Consider the following 24,857-nt stretch of genomic DNA (forward strand, 5'->3'; position numbering starts at 1 on the left):
AACAAATGCACTACTATATGCTTCAAGATGATCATAGTGAGGGAAGCTGTATAAGTGTCAGGGCAGGGAATATATGGAAACTCTCTGTATTTTGGGCTCAGTTTTCCCATGAACCAAAACTGTTCTAAAAAAAAATCTTTTAAAATATATATACACAAAAGAATTTTGGAATTTGGAATTACATTATTACACAAGTGCCATGTTTGTTTGTTTGTTTGTTTGTTTGTTTGTTTGAAAATCAACTCAGGCAAGCCAGAGAAATATAATTAGACTTATATTGGAAAACAAATTCTTTTTACTCCATGTTCTGCTCTATACAACTCTATATTTCCTGTTTATAAAATTAGTTTAAATAAAAATCTGTTCTAACATTTATGCAAAATGGGTCACTTATGTTTACTTTATTTACCTCTACACCATACATTTAAATGCCTCTGAAATTATTCTGAGAATTTTGTCACTATTTTCAACTTCTTTCAGAAAAAATACTCTATCTAACTAGAATATTGGAGAATCTCTCCACCTGTTTTTTCTATTACTGTATCCAAACTTTAAGTTGTCTTAGTGTTGTAATATTTAGGATATTTATTTTGATTGTTATTGTTATATTGCTATTTAAAATGCCCTCTAATTTTCTTTCATATATACTCCTTCATCTGGGAAAAAAAAAACATCTATTTTTAGGAGCCAATGTATTTTGAAGCACTGAGGTCACATCTGCTGTTTCAGACTTTACTACGATTTTAGACTTCTTTTCTTCCATGTGTTTTTTTCATGCATTTTAGGTTTCTTATTCATTTTGGAAGGAACAGGAGGCTTCAGGGGTCCAGAAGTCTTCTTAGGCAGCTCAATTTATTGCAGCTGCTCTTGATCTACCATCTGTTGTTTTGAACGACAATACCTCTTATTGTCCATCATGTGCACGTGCGTCTAATGTTTCAGTCTTTCACAGTAATGTAAGAAGACATAAACCAATACCATTTACAGGCAAGATTTATATTACATTCCTCTTTTAAACAGATGGCTTTCATGCCCTTATTCATGCTTATTTGTTTTCCATGTTGACTCTGGTAGCACAGGTTACAGGTGTCTTTCCATGAAACCTGACAAATGTTTGCTAAACTTCCCAATTTAATCAAATGGAACCTAGACTAGAGTGATAATTTGTCTCTTCATTAAATTCCAACCAATTTCTCCCTTTTATAATTGAAGACAATTCATGTAACAACCCCAAATACAGTACCTATATTTTATTAAAATTAATATTCTGAAAATATTTTATACCTTAAAACAAATGATAACTATATTTTCTGTGTTAAGATCCATAGAAGAGCAAATGAAAAAATATCTATTAGAATACTAATATTAACTGGATTGGCTGACAAAGCCAAGTATACTTCCTGGATAGGTCTTTTTTTCTGAGATTGATGTTTTTTCATTTGAGAAAGAAATTTACTTTACTCTCAACTTGATAGAATTTATTTTACACTGTAACCCATACACCTGAACATACAGTAAGGCTTTGGCTATATAGCAGTAACTTTTTTCAAAAGATGGAAAGAATGATATTAAAACAATTAGGAAGGAGAGGTTACCAGTAGAGACATAGAAATTTGATGTTTAGTTGGAATTTTGACTTTAGAGCTTCTATAAATATGTATCTACTTTTTACAGTATTTTTATAAAAATAAGATTTGAATGAGGCATGTCATTACCTCTGTCTCTTGTTTTTTTTCTTGTTACCTATCAAAGAATCTATATTTACTTAGCAACATAAGGTGATCTCCATCCCCTTATGGATGTAATTATGAGTGTAATTATGAATTTAATTAATTAATAGTGATTTATTCATCACTGTATAAAAATATGCATGGTAAAACAGTAAAATACACAGAGTAAAAATAATAAGCATACCAAAAAAACCCTATTATTTTCAGCCTTCTGATAGCCTATATCAGAAAGGAAGAAAGGAAGAAAATGGAAAAAAAAAAACAAGTTTTACTCCTAGAACTCCTATTACATATTACCACATCTAAATATAAGTACACTTTTCTTCCTCCCAGAAGCTGAAATCAAAGCAATACTCTCAGCTATGATTTCTTGAATGTATGTGGCTCATAAGATAGAGCATTTATTTTAGTATTTTTAGTAAATATTTCTGAATTCCTATATGTACAAATATTTCTCAAATACCTATCTGGTAACAAAGGTGTGTTGAAAGAAATGCTTGGGAAAACCAATGTATTTGTAGATTATTTTCTTGGACAGAAGCGAGATAACTCTGAAAATTCTCAATTCTCCTTTATATATTTATGGATTTTAAGAATAGGCAGATCTCCCAAAACCCACTTCCTGAGGTCTAAGATCTCCAACCTTTCCAAAATTTTTTTTTTTTCAGAGTTTAGGGTCTCAATCCAAAGTCCTCTTTAAACTTTATCAAAAGCATTTTCCTTTTCTACCACCAGGTGGCAGATGGATCCACTTTTTGGCACACGACCCCAACCCCGCCCTACCGGAAGTTGTCATGCAAAGGAAACCTCTTTAGCCACGCCTAAAGTTCAGCACCCTAGACGCGGACAGCGACACCGCCCAGTTTAGTCTCATGACTTGCTGCAGAGGTTTTCACCTGACAAAGGAACTGGCCAATCCCAACTGGTTCAAAGGGCCGTGTGACTGACTAAGTTACAATGCCAGATATGGAGGGGGTAAGAACCCCTTGATTTTAGATATTTAGGCTGGCAAGGAAACCAGCTGATATTAAATAATATCCCTTATTGCAAAATGTTGACTTTTTTCTCTCTCTACTCCCAGATTCTAAGTGCATGCTTGTAATTGTTGTCTTCGTGTGTGACAGACATTAGATCATCCAACCTTGGTGTGTTGGTTTATTCCAACAAAATGCCTAAGACATCAAAGGCGGTACAAAAGTCTGTGTGAATTATGGCGGCCAATACCTCGTCTTACACAAAGCTGCTTGTCAGTTTTCTCAAGAAATTAGCATGAGGCTAGATAGCTTTTTCTGCATTGTTTGCCAATTAATTATTCTCAAAAAACACAAAAAGCAGCTTTGTTCGCATGAAAGAACTGTTTTAGGCAAAGGGACTGATTGGACTGAAGCACAAGTATGCCCAAGAAGTGACGATTTAGGTGTTATCTTTCCAGTTGCTTAGCAACAAATTTAGACAAAAAGAGCATGTTTGTGGATTTTAATTCGTGTCTCAGAATGGCAAAAACTCAAGGGCAAATGAAAATGGGCTCAGGACAGCATAACATATTAACTGAGACTAGGGCTTAGAATCAGAGTCTAATTAAATCCTAGTCCTGGGGCATCAGGTACGGCCAAGTAGGAACAAGGAGCTGTTTAAGATGGACAAATAGGTTAAATTCAGCTTAGTTTTAGCTATAATTCATCCACGTTAAACTGATTTCTTTCTCTTTCCCACTTTATTTTGGCGGTGTTAATTCAGAATTTTAACCAGCAGAGGGCGAATTTACTGCATTTTCCGCCCCTAAGACACTCCCTCTTTCCTTCCCCTACCCCCACCCCTCTCCCCTTGCCCAGGAGACATTAATTTTCTAGGCTCCTCAAATATACTGAGGGAGGTGTGGTGGAAAGATAGTAGCACACAGAGCTTGGCAGAGTGCCCGCCCTGCCACCCTTGGATCTGTGGTTGCTCTTGTATCTCCTTGCTTAAGGCTGCAAAGGGGATTGCAGTGGTTGTTCAGGAGGGGGCAGGGATGAAAAACAGCCCCATCCCTAGGAACTGTATGTTTGGGATCACTAGCTTCAGAGAATTAAGGGGGCCAGGGGGTAACCTAGTTAGAGGAGGAATGTAACCTGTGAAAGTTCCAAAGAGAAAAAAAAGCAGTTGACTTTTCAGGACCAATAGCTCAGTATGCTGGAACATCAGCCACACACACAAAAAAAAAAGGTTGGGGGGGGGGGGGTGCTCTGCCCTGGCTTTGCCACTCTAGGAACAAAAATAGGAGGTTGAGGGGTAGGGAAAGGAGAAGATGAAAGGAAAGACTAGGAGTCTGGCTGAGTCATCTTTAATACAAAACAAGCAAAGCAAGCCACGGCGGGGGGACAATGAGAGGAAAGCTTGCCAGAATGCAGGGCAGAGCAATAAAGCATGCTGCACAAAGTTAATTTATTGTTGGGCAGAGCCTTCCACATTCTCAACAAACACAGTATTTGCTCCAGAGGGGCGTTTTACCTAGTATTGTAGGATTTTGCAGAATCTCCTTGGGCAGGCAGCCAGAAATCCTATTAATTGGACATGTCCTTTCTCCTCTGTATATTTATGTCTCAGAATTCATCTAACTCAGTTTCAAACTAGCAAAATTAATTTTTTCTGGAGGCCATTAAACTAAATATTATGTGGCATTGCAGTTTCTCTCCTTCAATCATTAAATTTCTGTAAAGCTAATTTTTAAAGGACACCATTTCATTAATAAAATCAACTCCTGAAAGAGTATCAAACTCTTAAAGTTGGTTATTTTGGGGGGCAAGAGAAAGAGGTCTTAACAAGATAGATCAACACTTTTCAGAAAGAATGATTTGACTCATAATTTCATGGTTAGTCTTAGAGATAAAGTACACTTTGATGGTATGTTGAACACTTGTGTTTTTGTAGCATGCCCTCTGTACATAAGCACTTATAATATAAATTTTCTATGCATATACCAAATTTCATTCATCTTGTACCAAGATCTAAACAAGTGCTTAAAAATGCCTATATAATTCTAACTATAATTATAATCTTCCCATGGAAGACAGAATTACCTTTTAAAAACCTAAGTAGTAAGTTAGCAAACAAGCACTTAATAAAAGAAAAAAAAACCTAATAGCCAGTAAGCATACAAAAAGCTTTTCAACATCATTAATTATCAAAGAAAGGAAATTTTAAACAACAGTAAAATGCCTTTACCCACCCAAGAGAATGACTTGATTAATTAATAATAAAACATGACATTTCCAAGTGTTGGAAAGGATGGGACAACTTCAACTACCGCACATTCTGGTAATGTGTGTGACTTGGTAGAGTGTGACTTGGTACAATCATTCTGGAAAACTGGCAGCATTTAGTAAAGTACCATATATGTATACCCTCCAACTCAGTAATTGCACTCTTTAGGTATATACTTAATAGAAAGGCTTATATGTGCATACAAAAATACATGTACGAGAAAGTTCATCATAGCTCAAACTTGGAAGCACTTCAAATGTACCCCAACAGTATAGTGGAAAATATATTGTTATTACCAAATACAGAAATATATACAGCACTGACATTTTTTTAAAATTATGTATGCCTAAAATCTCACAGACATAATGTAATGTCCAGCAGAAAAAAAAATCAGAAGCCAAAGAAAACATTTTGTATGATTCTATTTATATAAAACTCAATAACTGAAAAACTACTCTAAGATGATAAAAGTCAGAATAGCAGTTCCATTTGGTGGAGATAAAGACTAGCAGAGAGCTCTAAGGAGGCTTCAAGGGTATTGGTAATATTCTATTTCTTGATCTGGGTGGTGGTTACAGGTATGTTTGCTCTGTAAACATCTCTTGAGCTATATATACACTATGATTTGTATGCGCTGATTATGTTACACTGCAATAAAAAAAACCCCACAAGACAGATAATTTCATACTTATATTTAAAACCATTCCATGGGGGCGCCTGGGTGGCGCAGTCGGTTAAGCGTCCGACTTCAGCCAGGTCACGATCTCGCGGTCCGTGAGTTCGAGCCCCGCGTCAGGCTCTGGGCTGATGGCTCGGAGCCTGGAGCCTGTTTCCGATTCTGTGTCTCCCTCTCTCTCTGCCCCTCCCCCGTTCATGCTCTGTCTCTCTCTGTCCCAAAAATAAATAAAAAACGTTGAAAAAAAATTAAAAAAAAAATAAAACCATTCCATGTCTTACCATTACACTGAGAGCACACACTAAATTCCTTAGTATAGCTTATAAGGGCCTGAATAAACTAATGTTACCTAATTTCTAATCTCTTATTAACCACTTTCTCTCTTCACTATTAGACTTGAATTACTCTGACCTTTCATCAGTGTCTAGAACTTATCAATCTCTTTTCTGTCTTGGAGACTTTGGGCTTGCTGTTTTCTCTGCTTCAAATGCATTATTGCCACCTCTTTTCATGACATGCTTCTTGTAACCCTTCCACTTTCAGATTAATAACATCTTTTTAGAGAAGCTTGCTTTGACTCTCCTGTCTAAAGTCCCTGTGTTATTTCTCTGTGTGCTGCTGTAACAAATTACCACAAATATAATGGCTTTAAACAACACAAATCTATTATCCTAGACTTCTGAGGGTCAGAAGTCCACGATGGGTCTCACTGGGCTAAAATCAAGGTATTAGCAGGAATGCTTTCCTTCTGGAGGTGGCAGAGAAGAACCCATTCCCTTTCCTTTTCCAGATTTTAGAGGCTGCCTGTCTGTTTGGCATGTGACCCCTTCTTCCACCTTCAAAGTCAGCTGTGCAGCATCTTAAAATCTTGACTTTGACATTCTCTCCCCTGTCTCTCTCTTCCACTCTTGTAATAATGTTCGGTCCATCCAGATAATCCAGGATGACCTCCTGATATGAAGGGTCAGCTGATTAACAATATTAATTCTCGTTTTTTACGTATAACATATTTAAAATTCTGGGGACTAGAATGGGGACATCTTTTGGAGGGGTATTATTCTGCCTACCACAATCCCCCTCTTTTTTCTAGCACAGCATCATGTCTATTTCCTTAAAAGCACTACTCATAATTTTTTATTGTTTTATATATCTGTTTACTTGTTCACTCTAGTATAAATCTCTGACAGCAGACCCTATCTATCTGTCTTGTTACCTGCTGTTTCCCCAGTGCTTAGCATAATGCCTGGCACACTTTAGTTCAAAAAGTATTAGTGGAAAGGATAAATAAATGATTATGATTTTAGGTTTATGTTTTGACACTTAGCTCTGTTTGGTTTTTATCTTTCCTTATCATATAAAAGTATATATTGTGTCTTGCAGGAGGGGAATTTCTGAAGGAATCACAGCATAGATTTTTTAAGCTCTCCATCATACTAACTCACTGCAAAAAAATGATGCCTACAGATAGAGACCCATATATGTCACAAACATATCTTCATCTTTTTATTGTACTTATAAGGATAGTTTATAAGTTACCTCCTGCTACAAAACAGGATATCACAGGGCTCATGCTGCTGAAGAAAAGATAATCAAGGATGAAAAGTGGCAATTCTTTGTTATAAGCATGTGAGAAAATATGTGGTGCATAGATCTCTAAGTCTGATCCTAGGATTTAGTTACAAAGACAGGTATCATCAGACAACCATTTTTAATCTCTGTTTTACCAGGTTATAATATCATATACCAAAGGTTTTTAAATACGTAGTGATTCATTTATTTATTCAGCAAATATTTATTGATCATCCTTAAATGTCAGGTACTCTTCTAGGCTCTGGGTACACAGTATGAATAATACAAAGTCCCTATGTTTAGGGCATCTACAAATTGATACATAATATTATGTGAGGTGGCAAGTGTTATAAAGAAGAAGGGTATGATGAGAAAGCAACAGAGGGTTTTGAATGGATATTTTATTTATGTGATAAAAAGACAAGTCTGATTGTTGTCTGGGTGGAAGAAGAGAGACCAGTTTACTGCCATTGCAGTAAAATAGTCAGAAGACAATGATAGTGTGAACTAGGATGACAGTACTGGAGTTAATAAAAATTGGTTGGATTTGAGACATTTTTTTGACATGGTTTGATGATGGATTTGGATGTGGAATGTTAAATAATAAAGAATGGCCCTCTGTTTGGGGTATCTTGGTGATTGGTGGTGCCATTTACTGATATGGGGAAGTCAGGGTTAATCTGGGGATGGAAAATCAAGAATTCTGTACATGTTAAATTTGAAAGGCTTGTTAAAGTTATAAAGTTATCTTCATTGGGCAATTGAATATTTGGGTCTGAGGAGGTAGGGGAGATATCACATATAGAAATAAGAATTTTAGGGGCGCCTGGGTGGCGCAGTCGGTTAAGCGTCCGACTTCAGCCAGGTCACGATCTCGCGGTCCGTGAGTTCGAGCCCCGCGTCAGGCTCTGGGCTGATGGCTCGGAGCCTGGAGCCTGTTTCCGATTCTGTGTCTCCCTCTCTCTCTGCCCCTCCCCCGTTCATGCTCTGTCTCTCTCTGTCCCAAAAATAAAATAATAAAAAACGTTGAAAAAAAAAGTTTTTAAAAAGAATTTTAGAGTAAAGATTAGGAAAACTATATTTAAAATGCAATGAAACTGGATGAGATCATCTAGGGAATTAGTGAAGGCAGAGAAGATTGGCTAGTCCTAGCGTACTTCGACATTTAGAGGTCTAGAAAATGAGGAGAAGCCAGCAAAGGAGATTCAGGAGAGTAGCCAGTGTGGTAGGAGAAAACCCAGGAGAGAATGTGCCCTGGAAGTCATGTGGAGAAATTGTTTCAAGGAGGAAGGAAATATTCCTGAGAGTTTAGTAAAATACAACTTGAGATGGAAAGATGAAGGTTCCTTGTGACCTTGACAGAGCAGATTCAATAAAGTAATAAAATAAAAACATGATCTAAGGGTGCCTGGGTGGCTCAGTTGGTTAAGCATCCGACTTTGGCTCAGGTCATGATCTCATGGCTTGTGAGTTCGAGCCCTGTGTCGGGCTCTGTGCTGACACCTCAGAGCCTGGAGTCTGCTTCAGATTCTGTATCTCCCTCTCTCTGTGTCCCTCCCCGCTCTCACTCTCTCTCTCTTTCTCTCTCTCTCTCAAAAATAAACATTAAAAATTAAAAAAAAAAAAGCCTGATCTAATGTGACAATCCATTATGAAAATATTATTCAGCTTGGATTCCTTTTAAATAATGCTACTCGAAGGGTACCTTGGTGGCTCAGTTGGTTAAGCACTGGACTTTTGATTTTGACTTAGGTCATGATCTCACGGTTCGTGAGATTGAGCCCAGTCCTCATTGGGCTCTATGCAGACAGTGCAGAGCCTGCTTGGGAGTCTCTCTCTCCCTCTCTCTCTCCCGGTCCCCTGCTCTCCCTCCCTCAAAATACATAAATAAAATTTAAAAATAACAATAATGCTACTTGAAGCAGAGATTATATGAATTGCCAAGACTGATGGTCTATATTTATGTAACAAATTAGTAAAACTTCTAAATTCACAACTTCTTGATATGAGATCAAAGTATATAGATGGATTCACTGTAATGGTGGCTGCTGGGGGGAAACACTGATACAGTTTCTTCATAGCTCTGAAGACATTACCATATTCTCTGCCCATAATTTGCAATAACGAAAATCATAATTTTAAATTCCTCCCCTCTTCTGAAGTAGTTACAGATGCCTACTCTGTGCCTTGAAATAGAAATATAAACTTCCTTAGGGGGAGCTTTTTGCTGAACTTCGTATTTTATCTAAACCAATGGCTTTCAAAGCATTTTCCAAGACCTCCATATGATGCATTGATGTTTGCAAACTAGTTCATTATATTACTTGCATTTATACCATCATGAGGCTGTTTCCAGTCATCACCATTGTGATCTCAAGGTCTCCAATCTTACAAGGTGTCCACTTCACTGAGCTCTTAAATCCTTTGCAGGGGTCCAATAAATAAGTTTTAGAACATGATCACTAAATAATCTGTGCTGGCTCTTTTTCACAGAAGTGTTAAAATGAGAGACTTTTCTTCCAAAGATTGTTTCATCTCATGTAACAATCAGCACTATAGTCATTCAGTTACTAAATATTATTAAGCACCTTCTGTGTGTTTGGCCTATTCTAGGATCAGAAAACATGATGTGGAATGAAATGGGCACCATTCCAGCCTCACAAAACTTGGATCCTAACAGGTAAGATAGGTAACTGTTACAATAAATACATTACAGACTGCCATAAGAAGACAATAGTATGATAAAAGAACTCAGAACTGCAGGTTTGGGGTGGAAGTTTGGGAAAGACTGGGCTCTGAAAGATGACAAGTTATCCAGGAAGGGAAACAGTGACTAGCAATAGGGAAAAGCATGTACAAAGGTTTGGAGGCAATGATACAACAGAAAGGTAGTGCATTTGAAGCACTCTGTGAGCAAGGGAATAAACTATCATTATTTTTCTCTCCTTTAGGATGACCTATATACTCAATACTTTTTAGTGACTTTCAAATTACATTGAAATTGATTTTTATTCACTATTATGGTTAAATGTCAAATTTTATCTTTTAACCTTAATAATTTGTCAACTTTTCAATAGGTTTGATTTTTTTATAGAACAAAAATTAAAATAAAATAAATCTGAGCCATTGTGACTTTCTCTTCAGGCCAGATTCTAATTTCTAATATGAAAAACAGTGGTTTCAAATGAAATAATTTGAATTTATGGTCAATAGCTATGAGTACTAATTATTTAAATGTAACTATTTAAAACTTTGGGGAAAAAAGATTACAAAAGGAATAGGGTGGGTAAGTAGAGGGAACTCTTTCAAGAAAGTTTTTTGGTTTTGTTTTTGGGGGGTTTTTTGGTAAAGAAGAGAGAAATGAGCAGTAACTAGAAGGAAAAATTGGGTCAAAAAATGGTTATTTTAAGATGTAAGAAATAACAATATGCCGGTATGCTGGTGGGAAATATCCTGTAGAAAGGAGAAAACTGGCAATACAGGGGCGGCAGAAAGCAATGTCTTTGAAGATATGACATGGGAGGGGATATGAGTACTCACGGAAGGGTGGCCTTAGCAAGGAGCATGGACGATTTAATACCACAGAACATGAGGCAGGGTACAAGGGAACAAAGACAGGTCAGAAGGTCAATGTGGTGTGAATTTGTGGACACAGTCTTCCGATTGCTTCATTTATCAGTGAATAAAGAAGATGCTCTACTGATACAGAATATGGGCGTGTGCTAAAGGTTGAGAAAAGAGCAGAGAGTAAGAAGTAGTCCCAGCAAATGGATGCGGGTAGGAGGACTAATGGACTAGGAAAACACAGTATGATCACGAGGCAGCATTAAGGGCCATTTGAAATTTGTAATTACAAATAGAAAGTGAGAACAGCAAGAAATATTGTGATATTTTCTCCACTGTTTTTTTTTAGATTTTATTTTATTTATTTATTTAATGTTTATTTTACAGAGAGAGTGTGTGTGCATGCGAGCAGAGTAGAGGCAGAGAGAGAGGGAGACAGAGGATCCAAAGCTGGCTGAGTGCTGACAGCAAAGAGCCCAACCTGGGGCTCGAATTCACAAACCATGAGATCATGACCTGAGCCAAAGTTGGATGCTTAACCAACTGAGCCACCCAGGTGATCCTAAAGATTTTATTTTTAAGTAATCTCTGCACCCAATATGGGGCTCAAACTCACAACTCCAAGATCAAGAGTCAAATGCTCCACTGACTGAGCCAGCCAGGCAGCCCTCTCCTATCACTTTAACCAATGTGTATACAGGGCTGGTATTGGCAAAGTTTGGATTTATGAATAGTAGGATTTTTAGAAGCATGTATATATATTAAAGTGTGAGAAGGTCAGGGAGTTAAGGGTGTATGAAATGGAATGATTGTAATGACTGGCCGTGGGATTTTAGCTGGATAAGGTGAAGTAAGGACATGGAGGTGGTAGTACTAATGGATTTTATGTATTGGAATGGTGAAGTGATTTTTGAAGTTAGGCTCTTAGAGGGTGTAAGCTGGAAAAACTGGACAGGGTAGCCAGACAGTTGGATGCTCAAAATGGCTAAGAGAGAAATTGCAGGCATGATAACATGAAATCTATATCTGACTTGGGATGGGAGTAAGTGGCTGAGTTGGGTAGAGTACTGGCTAACTACAGGAGAGAAGGTCAAGGAACGGAGAGGCTGCTGAAGATACACCTATCTGGATATTGATGTTACCAAGAATTATGGCTGGAATAACACTGGACAGCATGATGAAGAATCAGCAGTTAAAATGTTCAAGGAATGAGGATGAGTGACATGGGGTCAGCGGATGGCCGCCATGAGGCGAGGTAGTAGGTGGAAGAATTCCATGACATGAAATTCCAAGCTGAATGTTGTTAAGCAAAAGGGAGGTGGAGTGATGTGAAAGTGGCACCAAGGAGCAGGAAGAGAATTTCTTCTTTCTAGGCCCAGTAGTATTAGGGGTAAAGAGAAAGCATAGCTACCTTTTGAGAAAAATAAAGATAAGTCACGACTTCAGGGAGAGCCAGTTTTTAGTCAGAAGGTGAATTTTCAGAAAAAAAGGCTGAGGATATAGGGAAGTTTGCTGACTGACCAGAGGGCACAGTGAAAGGAAAGAAAAGAAATCCACAAAACAACATGTAAGTTACTCTCTGGGGGAAAAAGAGTTGATGGGGGAGTTGGAACATTTGGAAACTGACATCAACTGTGAAGTTAATCTGATGGTAGCAATAGGAGATACTGTTGGTAAGGCCATGACACAGGGGTGAGTTATGGTGCGGGGCGGGGGCTGGGGGTATCTGGTCAGAACATTCAGACTTCTTGGGCTCTCACTTCACTAAAACTGGCATCTTCCCTTCAGCCCAAGGCTACACAGAGACCCCCTCTGGCCCCTGCCAATGCAGGTTTGGAGGCCAGAGACATGGGGCAGTTGCCATCTAACGTGAGAGTTTCCTTCCACTGCCTTAGATATTACCCACAGCAGGAGGAATCACAAGGTGCTGGCTTTCTACGCATTTTGAAGACAAACCCACTCCTGAAGCCCATGCTTCTCTAAAGATGAGAACATTGGGGCAACAGTTGTGCCAATGCTGCCAGCACTTCTGATCTGCGGCAATGGCCTGTGACAACCAGAAGGCAACAAGAATGTCTTAAAAGTAGCATGGAGCAGAAGAATACTCATGTTTTTGCTATGGCTGGGAAGGGTATTCTGAAATATGGAAGTTCAGTTAGAACCTCCCAGAGGAATTTTTTTTTTTTTTTTTTTAGTTTAAAAGTTGGCTACTTTCTATCACCAAAATCTGAAACACAATGGCCTAATCAGTAACTGTGGACATTTTGAAACATCCTAATATTTAAAAGGAAATTAAAAGTAAGTCTTGCTTGCTATCAATGCTAAAAATCACAAATAGACACACACATTCTGAGTCACTGTAATAATTCTCTAGTCTCAGTTCACAGAATCTCTGCAGATTCAATCTGGCATCAAATAACAGCCCATTCTTCTCTGCCACCATGGCCACTGGGAGCTGATGAGGACAAAGATACAGTACCTTAGCTACAGAGAAGAAGAAAGAAGTGCTTTCAGGTGACATGTGGTTTGGGGAAAAGGCTAGAAATGTAAAAGTCTGTTTTTCTGAGCAACCCTGAGCAATACTGGAAAATTTCACCATGTTATCTTCTCTTACACCAATTCAAGTAGGAGTTAGGGTACCTTAGTTTACCTCTGCTTCTGTCCCTGATACTTGCAAGTCACCAAGTGACTCTCTTACAGCTTCTCCATGTATGCAAGTGAAAAATGAAACTGCCCAAAAGTGTCAAAGGGGATCTCGGAGCCACCGCTGACTTGAGACCAGGGTGTTTCTACCTCCAAGTTGGAAAGAACGTTCACATCTTCATTTCCAGGCCTTAGCTAATAAGTGAGACACAAAAAGTGCTCCTCCCCGAAGAGACCTCACTTATGCCAGAGAGAACAGCCAGAGGCAGATGCCAAATTTAAGGTGGGAGCCTATAAGTAACAGCTTCAAAGTGAATCAGGTTCTTAGAAGGACACAGTGCACCAAGAGGGACGGACAACTTTTTCTAAGTTGCATGCTAATGTGGCAATGAGGATTTAGCTCACCTGATACCATTTCACCTAAAGTCAACTCTCCTGATGCCAATTGACCTAATTAATTTGGCTAAAATTAGCATTTTCTAGAGCAGTGGTTCTTAATCTTGGATATGAAGTAGGTAATTCTGGCCTGGGGAATTTTTTAAAAAGTAATGTCCAGTCTATAACCCCAGAAATTCTGATTCCTTTTGGTTGAACCCAGGCATTATCACATACACAAGTAACAGATAAAACAAATAATAATATTTTAGTACAAATATGTCCCAAATATTATACGGGACATATTGCATGATACATGCTTATTCTAAGAAATTATTCATTATTTATGTAAAATTTAAATTTAATTGGCTATTCTATATTTTTACTTGCTAAATCTGGCAACTTACCTGTAACTCTAGTTTTAGCCAGGATTGGCTCTATTTATGTAGATCAGATTGGACTGGGTTTATTGAATGTTTTCTGATTATATTTGCATCTTTTTAAAAGCATATTTTCCCCATTTCTAGGCAGTTCAAGGATTCATTTTTTACCTGTTTCTAAAGAACTATTAAATATCTATTATTTTCATATTCTATTGTATTTCATATAATATATTTACAATATATTAGGCTTCATTTGATTCATCCAATTTAACCCTTTTGAGAGTATCTACTTCCTTTTTAATATTCCCTATTGTTTTGTATTCCTTTGTGCATTTACTAGAATTTCCACTGGGGGAAAGTGGAGAGATAAATAAAACAGAATTGGCAAGATGATGGTAATTGTTCAAAGCTGGATGATGAGCACACAAGGGTTCACTGTACAATTCATTCTAATTTCTGTAATTGAAACTTTTAAAAAAAGATTTTGTTTTATTTTCTTATGTAATCTCTACCCCTAATGTGGGGCTCGAACTCATGACCCCAAGATCAAAAGTCACATGTTCCACTGACTGAGCCAGCCAGGTGCCCATATGTAATTGAAGCTTTTGAAACATTTTTTAAATAAATTTTTAAAAACCACAGTTAATAGATGAAATAGACACTTCAGACAGGGTTTCAGACAGGGTTCAGTATTCCAAATAGCAAAGTAATACTAATTCATGATATATCAATAACCCAAAAAAACAAAAGAGAGAAAGAAAGAAAGAAGTCTCTCTCTTTCACACTTGTCTGCAGCCAAGTTCTCCTTATAGACAACCCACCGATGTCAAATCCTTGTGTCTCTTTCCAGGAGGATCTTCTATACATATGCCAGTATATATACACATATATTTTACAAAATGCTAATTTAATCTATCTATTGATCTTAGTTTTTATTTTTAAAAATTTTAAATTTATTTTGAGACAGAGTTATAGGATTAATTAAATGAGAAATTAAAACTTAGAATTTTGGGGCGCCTGGGTGGCGCAGTCGGTTAAGCGTCCGACTTCAGCCAGGTCACGATCTCGCGGTCCGTGAGTTTGAGCCCCGCGTCAGGCTCTGGGCTGATGGCTCGGAGCCTGGAGCCTGTTTCCGATTCTGTGTCTCCCTCTCTCTCTGCCCCTCCCCCGTTCATGCTCTGTCTCTCTCTGTCCCAAAAATAAATAAAAAACGTTGAAAAAAAAAATTAAAAAAAAAAAAAAGTAGTGACTTAAAAAAACAAAAAACAAACAAAAAAAAAAACCTTAGAATTTTTAACAAATGTTTATTTATTCTGAGGGAGAGAACAGGGGAGGGGCAGAGAGAGAGAGAGAGAGAATCCTAAGCAGGCTCTACACTGCCAGCACAGAGCCCAAAGCGGGGCCTGAAAACCCACAAACCGTGAGATCATGACCGGAGCCTAAATCAAGAGTCAAACGCTTAACCAACTAAGCCACCCAGGCATGCCATTGCTCTTAGTTTTAAAAATCTTTCCATATAAAGCTATCTTATTATTTACCACCTGCTATTTCATTGTATGAATCATACTGGCATTTACTTAAGCAATGTCCTATTTTGGGATTCAGTGAGTTGGTTTTTTTTTTAAATTCCTGGTTATTATACAATGTTGTGATGCATATTCTTTTACAGCCATCACTTCACACATGCTCAACTATTAGTATATTTCTTTAAAATAAATTCTTTTGGGGCGCCTGGGTGGCTCAGTCGGTTAAGCGTCCGACTTCAGCTCAGGTCACGATCTCGCGGTCCCCGGGTTCGAGCCCCGCATCGGGCTCTGGGCTGAGGGCTCGGAGCCTGGAGCCTGCTTCCGATTCTGTGTTTCCCTCTCTCTCTGCCCCTCCCCCGTTCATGCTGTGTCTCTCTCTGTCTCAAAAATAAATAAACGTTAAAAAAAATAAATAAATAAAAAATAAATTCTTTTTAAAAATTTTAAAAATTTATTTTGAGAGAGAGAGCGCATACACACACACACACACACACACACACACACACACACACACACGAGAGCAGGGGAGGGGAAGAGAGCGAGAGAGACAGAATTCCAAGCAGGATCCACTGACAGTGCAAGATCTCACGAACCATGAGATCGTGACCTGAGTGGAAACCAAGAATTGAACACTTAACCAACTGAGCCACCCAGGTGTCCCTAAAACAAATTTCTAAACTGGAATTGTTAAGTCAGTATTTTTAAAAATTATAGCAAAAATTGTCACATTACTCTTACCAATTTATATCCCATTAGCAATACGTCTGAGCTCAAATTACTCTCAAAAGCAAAGACTGAGACAATAGTTTCTGCACAGGTAATTAGTTTGGGAGATGATCCAAAGGACCAGGAAAAGTGAGAGAGAGAAAAGCCAATCCAGGATGCGTTATTGAGATAGCCACTGTGAGCAACTGAGGTTTCAGCCAGCCAGAACATTAAACAAGGGTGTAGGATGCCTCTTGTACTTGTTCACCCAAGGATCAACTGAGATAAACGTTTGTTTCTCATCACTCATTGGTTGAAGGTTGACCCAGAAGTGTTAAGTCCCATACTTCTGGGTAAACCTGTATCTTTAAGGACCAGAGTCCCTTAATAAGACATCAGAAAAGCCTTAGGAAAGAAAGCAAAAGACTTAAATGCATGCTTGAGGCAGGACCCTGTCCTCAGAAATGAGTCTAAGGTCACAGAAGATTTTGTTTATGGCAGCAACAGGCAGCATCAGGGGTTTAGAGCACATGAGGGAAGGTACAAGTAAGTATGTGAAAGACCACAAATGAGAACACCTGGTGAATTGCACCCTTGCTAGCACACTGTGGCATTAAACTTTGTAACCATTTCCAATCAATGGATGAAAAAAGTTTATCTCAAAGGAGTTGTGTTTTGAATTTGTTTGAGCCATATGTTTGAAACATCTGCATGTATTTTCATTTCTGTGAAATGTCCCTTGTACATTTTTCTATTTGTTTTGAGGGCTTTTCTCAATTTGCAGGAGTTACTTCTATGAATAGAAATTAGCCCTTATTTGTGACATTAATATTTTGCCTTTTGATTTTGTTCATGGCGGTCTTGCAATACAATTTTTATTTTTTTTTTATTTTTAAAAAAAAATTTTTTTTAACGTTTATTTATTTTTGAGACAGAGAGAGACAGAGCATGAACGGGGGAGGGTCAGAGAGAGGGAGACACAGAATCGGAAACAGGCTCCAGGCTCTGAGCCGTCAGCACAGAGCCCGACGCGGGGCTCGAACCCGGGGACCGCGAGATCATGACCTGAGCCGAAGTCGGACGCTTAACCGACTGAGCCACCCAGGCGCCCTGCAATACAATTTTTAAAAATTTGTTTATAAAAAATATTTCATCTTTTATCACTGTAGTATTGTCATGCTTATAAAATCTTTCCCCACTTTGAGATTATTTTTAAAAATTCATCCGTTTAGTGGATCAGTCAGTTGAGCATCCGACTTCAGCTCAGGTCATGATCTCTAGTGGTTCATGATTTCGAGCCCCAGATCAGGCCCACTGTTGTCAGCCTGTCAGCACAGAGCCCAATTTGGATCCTCTGTCTCCCTCTCTCTCTGCCCCTCCCCCACTTGCACCCTCTCCCTCTCTCTCTCAAAAAAAAAAAAAAAAGATAAATAAGACATTAAAAAAATTTTTTTAAGAAAAAAATTCATCCATTTATGACAGAGATTATATTCTCTTTAGACAAAGAACCTTGTGTTTTAGTTGGTCACACACATCCTTGCAACTGGTTTTGACCATATGATTTTTTTTTTTTTTTGCCAGTGATATTTAAACGGACATGTTAGGTGGGACTTGTGGGAAACCTTTAAAAGACTTCCCTTCCTTCCCGTTCCTGAAATGGCTGGCGATCTAATAGCCATATTTAATTATGGGAGACCTTGACAATGAGTAAGTCTCATGCTGGGATCACTGAGTAGAAGATATGATCCTAGGTCCCTAATGTCATAGTAAGGCTACCCTATCAGCTGGGACTCTCTATCTCCAGACTTCTTTTTATGAGAGACATAGAACTTCCATCATTTTTTTTCTGAAAATATATTGCAGTTTTTTAAAAAATATAACCTAAACTAATCCAAACTGCTATATCATTACTTTTAATAGTATTATTATCTTTCTCTCCCATTTCCCCTCTCTGTTGTATTATTAATGCACATTTCCAAGTCTTTCATAAATCTAAGACCCACACCTAAAGTCTCCATGTCTGCCACTTGGGGAGTTAGACTTCTATCAATGTGTGCAGAGAACCAGGACAATGACATGTGGACTCCTTTTGAGGAGAATGGAAGACAAAATCTTACATGTTCTGGTGTGGTCTTAGGGTCGCTCTGAAGACTGAAGGGTAGAAGTCTAGAAGAAAGGCAGTTGGCCCACTGTGCTCCACTGTTTCTAAGCTCCTGATTCAGCAAACCTCTCGGGACACAGACCTAATGCATCCTCCTACTGAAACGTCAAGTCTGCATTTATTATGGTAATTATCTATTGCACAAATATATGGACTGAATATTGATTCTGAGATCACACACTGTAATCTATCTAACATACCTACTGGGCCAAATAACACCATCAATTTTTCACACTGTTTTAAAGCCAAATTTGCTGCCTGGATACTTAAAGGCATCTTGTACCCTGGTAAATATTTGACACCTGCTCTTGTGCTGATCTCAGCCTATCAATATCCACGCTTGTGGCTCGATAGGCCCATGTGGTTCTTTTGATTGCAAGACGCTCCCAGAAATACCCATAAGGAAACTCTGAGGGAAAAAGAGAAAGCTTTATAACTTACAGATCATGGAAGTTATGTGGCAGAGCTGGGGCCAACGGCAGGGTCGCGGTATACAGAGGGCAGGGGAGCATGGGCGCATGCGTAGGCCTGAGCACACGTGGGTCTGGGGTTCTGCTTTTATTGGTGGCAAGGTTCTCGTGGCCTCACTCGTAATTTAAAACATAAGAGTGAGAATTTAAAGCATAGGGAGAGGGATTCCTGGGCGGTTAGTTGGTTAAGCATGGGACTTCAGTTCAGGTCATTATCTCACAGCTCGTTGAGTTCAAATCCCGTGTAGGGCTCTGTGCAGACAGCTCAGGGACTGGAGCCTGTTTCAGATTCCGTGTCCTCCCTCTCTCTTTGCCCCTCCCCCAATCGTGCTCTGTTTCCCTCTGTCTCTCAAAAGTAAACGTTAAAATAAAAAATAAAATGTGGGGAGAGAAAAAACAAGCTACCAGAAAGGCCAGGTATGGAAGTTAACAAAGACGGGGAGTGGGGGGCAGCTCTTTTTCCAGTCTCTCAGCTGGCACTGCCACTGGAAATAGCCATCTTCGAGGTGGCTGCCTGTTAAAGTGAATGCCTCAATAATCAAAACTTAAGTCAGGCAATTACATTACAAAAAAGAAAAGCCAATTATCACTTAGCTTACACTACAATCCCATCAGATCAATTAAATCATAATCTTCTGATAGAAAAAGTGTACAACTGTTTGGTAATCAAAGACATACAAATTAAAGTATAGTGGTTTGCTTATCTTATTTTTGAAGATGAAAATGACTAATAATATCCATTACACAAGGTGTAGAAATTCTTATAAACTGACTGTAGGAGTATACTGCATTTCCAGAGGCCAATTTTGTAATGTGTATAAAAGGTTTAATGTGTATATTGTCTTACTTAGTAATTCTACTTTTGGAACCTATCTTGCAGGAATACTGGACTAATGTGCCAAACGTGGTAAAAGAGTGTTCATTGTAGTGCTGTTTACAGTGGTAAAAATATACAAAACCTTTAATATCAATGAACAGGGACGGGTTAAGTAAATTATATAACCATGTCAGGAAATATGTGTAAATGATTTCAAAGATTTATCGGGGTGCCTGGGTGGCTCAGTCGGTTGGGCGTCCGACTTCGGCTCAGGGCATGATCTTGAGGTCCGTGAGTTCAAGCCCCGCGTCGGGCTCTGTGCTGACTGCTCAGAGCCTGGAGCCTGTTTCAGATTCTGTGTCTCCCTCTCTCTCTGACCTTCCCCCATTCATGCTCTGTCTCTCTCTGTCTCAAAAAAAAAAAATGAATAAAAACATTAAAAGAATTTAAAAAAAGATTTATATTTATATGGGAAAAAGCAAGTGACAGAAAATACTAGTATGATCCTTTAAAATATATGTATGTATTTACAGAAAAATGCATCTTTTCTTTCCTGATGCTCCCTTATATGCAAAGGGGACTCAGAGTCACACTCTTAGCTTTTCTATGCCCCTTGTTCACTCTGCCTCAGGGGATTGGAGTCACTTATGTGCTTGGCAATGTGGGAGAGGATAAACTATTAATTCTTGACTTGACTCTGCCCCTTTGCCTCTTGGAAATGAACTACCCACTGTGAATACTGGTTCTCTTCTGCTCCTCAGTGCTATCCTTCCTGCCTGATGCTGGGATAGAAGCCCTGACTAGTATGGGGTTCAGTTAGTTCCTAAATTTGGCACTCAAACTAATTTGCCTCCTCTAACTCATCTGTATCATTAACACAAGTAGCACTCTGGCTTTCGTAGGCCATTCATTTGTTTATCAATTTATTCATTACTCTGGGCAAGGAAGAAGGATGCTATTTATTGGGTCCTTCAAGCACCCAGTTATGTATGCAATGAAAAAGGCATGGAAGAGTAACTTCCAAACTCTCCGTGGTACCTCTCTGTAGACACTTCACTTGCAGGGCACCTAGGTGGCTCAGCTGGTTAAGTGTCTGACTCTTGATTTCAGCTCAGGTCATGATTTCTCAGTTTGGAAGACTGAGCCCTTCATCAGGCTCCACGCTGACAGCTCACAGCCTGCTTGTGATTTTCTCTCTCTCTTCCTTTCTCTCTCTGCCCCTGCCCCACTTGTGCACTCTCTGTCTCAAAGTAAATAAATAAACCCAAAAAACAAAACAAAACAAAACTTCCCTGGCTACTCTCCAAGGTCTGGGCTTCTGTATATTTTATTTTTAAGATACATATTTTTATTTTTAAGATAATGTTAATTTTTAAGATATATTTATTTTTAAGATATATATATGTGTGTATATACACATATATATATGTAAAATTTTGTGTTATTTTTACTTTCTCTTTAAGAGAAATTAATATTGCTAGTTACATTTTGAATAAAAAGAGAAATAGCAATGACATATGACTATATAAAATAAATATGGCCTCCTTAAATTATACTACTTATGTCTATTAAGGATATCATGAAACAGGTACTATTATTCACTCCTGGTGGTCTCTGGTTTTGCAGTTCCTGGTCATAGAAGAACGACTTTTCTTTTGTCATTTACTGACTGTGACCTTGAATGAGACATTTCCTTTGCTCGGTCTTCTTATTTGTTAAACAAGTTTCCTGTAGGCCCTAACTTTCTGAGATTCTATACACTGATGTTTAGTTTACACTTGAGGAATATCAGCGGTCAGCAAGCTTTTAAATTTGTCTCTAAATGTCTGAATCTCCAAACGTCCCACTGGCCCATAGCTGATGAGACCACAGTTGGCCACCTGGCTGAAAGCAAGCCAATCAGTTTTTCTCTCCAAGAAGAATTTGTAATGGGTATTTAGAAAGAGAAGGCAGGTTTTTGTGGACCACTAGAACCAAGGATATATACATTTAGAAGCTATGGGAAAAGGAGAGAAAAGCTGGTCTGCAGAGATAGGGAAGAATGAAGCAGATGGAGAAAGATAATTAGAGAAGATGACATTTTATTTTATTTCACTTCATTTTATTTTGAGAGAGAGAGCATGTGCATGGGAGAGTGGCAGAGGCAGAGAGAGAGAGAGAGAGAGAGAGAGAGAGAGAGAGAGAGGATCTTAAGCAGTCTCCATGCTAATCTCAGAGCCGGACACTGGGCTCCATCCCACACCCTGGGATCATGACCTGAGATGAAATCAGGAGTCAGAAACTCAACCAACTGAGCCACCAGGTATCCCAAAAAAGATGACATTAAAAAAAAAAAAAAACAAAAACAGTTCTGGCTTTCTAACCTCTGGTCCCTTCTAGAGGCCCAGCTGCATTCCCATTCTTAGTTTCAGTGAGACAACCTGTGCCCTTATAAACTGTCCTTTCTAGCCTAATCTAGATGGGGTTGGTTTCTTGCAGTCAAAAATCTGTTCTACAGTGCACATCTCTGCCAGCAGACTGGACCTGTCCCATGGCCCCTCTGCCCTATCATTCCAAATTTATGCAAAGAAAGTTACTGAATGCTCCTACGTTTCTGATGTAAGCTCAGCCTGCAGAAAACCACCTCTCCGTCCTACAGGCATTTCCAGGCTAGACTTAGCACTGTCTGTTCGAGCTCCTGCTCCCAAACATTGCACTACCTACCTACGTTCCAGAACCAGTCCACAAGACCTCCAACTGGGCTCTAAGCTAACTGTGCCATTTTGAAAGGTGTGAAAGGAAGACTGAAGCTTCCAGACTCCCTGGCTCCCAGAAAATTGGCCGTATGCCTGAGGAAGACAAAGAGCAAAGTGATCTGGAAAGCTCCCGCAGTTGAGAAGAAATGTGTATTTCATCTGGATAATGAATGCTGTTAGTCTTAGAGAATGGAATAAACCTAAGGACTCGGGAGTGTAATTCTTTCTTGAAAGGCCAATATATATCAATAATTTAGGGAGGAAGACCTTTCAAAGCTGTGATCCAGATGATTTTGTAACTGAGAGATTAACACATGAATGGCTACCCTGATTCCGTGGCTGTCTCAGAGTCATTATTGATAAACAATTTATTTTTCTTAAAATGAAATCTGTTCCGCAGATGTCTACTTCTCAGCTAGGATATAACAACCTTGAAGAAAATCACACTGCTTTCTGTGCAATATTCAACCAGATGATATTAACATAGCATGGGCCTAAGCAAGTATTTGAACTGTCTTCCAGGCTCCCTCTTTCATACGTGCACCTCAATCTGTGACTGGATGAAGAAAAGTCTTTGGGTGAAATGGAGCTCCCAAGAAATGATTTGGGGCAAGTAAATGAAAGCACATTTTCCTTACTTCTGTCTCTCTTGTGAATGTCTTTTCTGTTTTCATCATTCATCTATATAAACAGAGCCATAGTTTAGTGTTGAGTACTGAAACTGAGCATGTGTTCAGACAGAGGTCTGGGTTATTCTACTCTAGAGGGAGTCACATAAAGTTCATAAAGTCCTTCCAAATTTCCCCTTTGGGATACACTATAAAGCCCAGGTACTGAAATTATCATTGCACATGAGTGCCATTTTTTGTTTCTAGTCACAAAAATTTGGGTTAGCTTAAATGTCCATTAATAAAGGAAAAGGTGAATGCATTATGACCTTATCATCTGGCCATTATATGAAATTTGTACAGGAATTAAAAGAAGTGATTTAGAGTTAACTGGTGAAATCTCCATGTTACTGTAAGTTTAAAAAAAAAGCTTCAGAGTAACGAGCATGGCTTATCTTTTTTTTAATTTGAAAAGGAAAACAATTACACTTATGCATATGATATGCATATATCACATAAGTTTAACTTTCTTTTAAGATTTTTTAAATTTGTAAGTAATCTCTATACCCAATTACAACCCCAAGATCAAGAGTCACATGCTCTGCTGACAGAGCCAGGCAGGTGCCCCCCATAAGTTTAATTTTCTACATTTTACCTAACTGGTTATGGCAATAGGGTTGCTACATACCACTCTTAGGCACAACTTCTAAGGGAGAAGAGCACCATGCTCATTGACTAAAGTCTCCTTCCTAATTATGAGTGTGTGCGTGTGTGTGTGCGTGTGTGTGTGTGGTGTGTGTTTGTGGGCATGCACACACATGCAAGTGAGAAAAATGTGGAAAAACACACCTGAACGTGTTGACACTGGATACTTGTGTGAGAGAGAATTGTTAAGATTCTAATTTATAAAGAACAGGATTACTTTTATAATAAAAATCAAATGTCACATAAAATTAAATCAAGTTAGACTAGTGAAAGCTGACCTTAAAAATGGGAGCTGTTTAATTAAGTCTCCTGCCTGTTTATGCCTCAGTTGAGCTCTGCTCTAAGACCAGCTGCTGGCTCAGTGGTTGAATTGTTCATGTTCTTTGAGGATTGATGATTCCCCAGTCACAGGATAATTGCATAACCTAACAAATTGCTGGGCTTTGTGTTTTTCACTACCTAATCTCCCTTATTTCTTTATGCAGGCTAGACTCCATGCTATGGGAGTAAATCGAGCAGTCTCTTTCTCACAGGAACCTAAGCCTAGAGATAAACTCAGATTTTTTTTGAGGCAAAAAAACTTTTAAGATTTCATGTTTCGGCAGGCATTTCCCCATGGATCAACCCCATGGAGAAAATGGGAACCAACAAGCATTTTACCTAAGGGTTCTGACAATAGGGTTGCTACTGATCACTCTTAGGTCCAACCTCCCAGGAAGAAGAGCACATTGCTCCTTTGCTAAAGCCCCCTGCTTTATTAGAACAGAAAGGTCTCTGTGTGTGTATGTGTGTCTGCATAAAAATCAGAGAGGTATCTCAGGTTGCAAGTGTATGTCCTGCTAGTCAACAGTCAAGTGAATTCTGGGGTAAATTATGTGATCAGCTTTTTCTCCAAGAAGAGGAAACACATACAAAAGTGATGAAAGAGGGTCAAGGAGAGGCCAACTTGC

General features: G+C 38.7%; 1 long non-coding RNA gene across 2 annotated transcripts; it reads left to right on the plus strand.

Moving 5' to 3' along the window:
* The first annotated feature begins 2,468 nt into the window (after nt 1-2,468).
* Nucleotides 2,469-23,197, plus strand: LOC132681444 (uncharacterized). Of its 2 annotated transcripts, XR_009611066.2 has the most exons (6): nt 2,469-2,705; nt 9,829-9,895; nt 13,154-13,293; nt 13,480-13,705; nt 18,549-18,698; nt 22,338-23,197. It is a non-coding gene; the product is annotated as an uncharacterized LOC132681444 (long non-coding RNA). The 2 variants fall into 2 exon arrangements; XR_009611067.2 differs by lacking the exon at nt 13,480-13,705.
* The last annotated feature ends 1,660 nt before the right edge of the window (nt 23,198-24,857 follow it).

Source organism: Panthera onca, chromosome A1 (genome assembly GCF_046562875.1).
Source record: "Panthera onca isolate mPanOnc1 chromosome A1, mPanOnc1 haplotype 2, whole genome shotgun sequence".
Lineage (NCBI taxonomy): Eukaryota > Metazoa > Chordata > Mammalia > Carnivora > Felidae > Panthera > Panthera onca.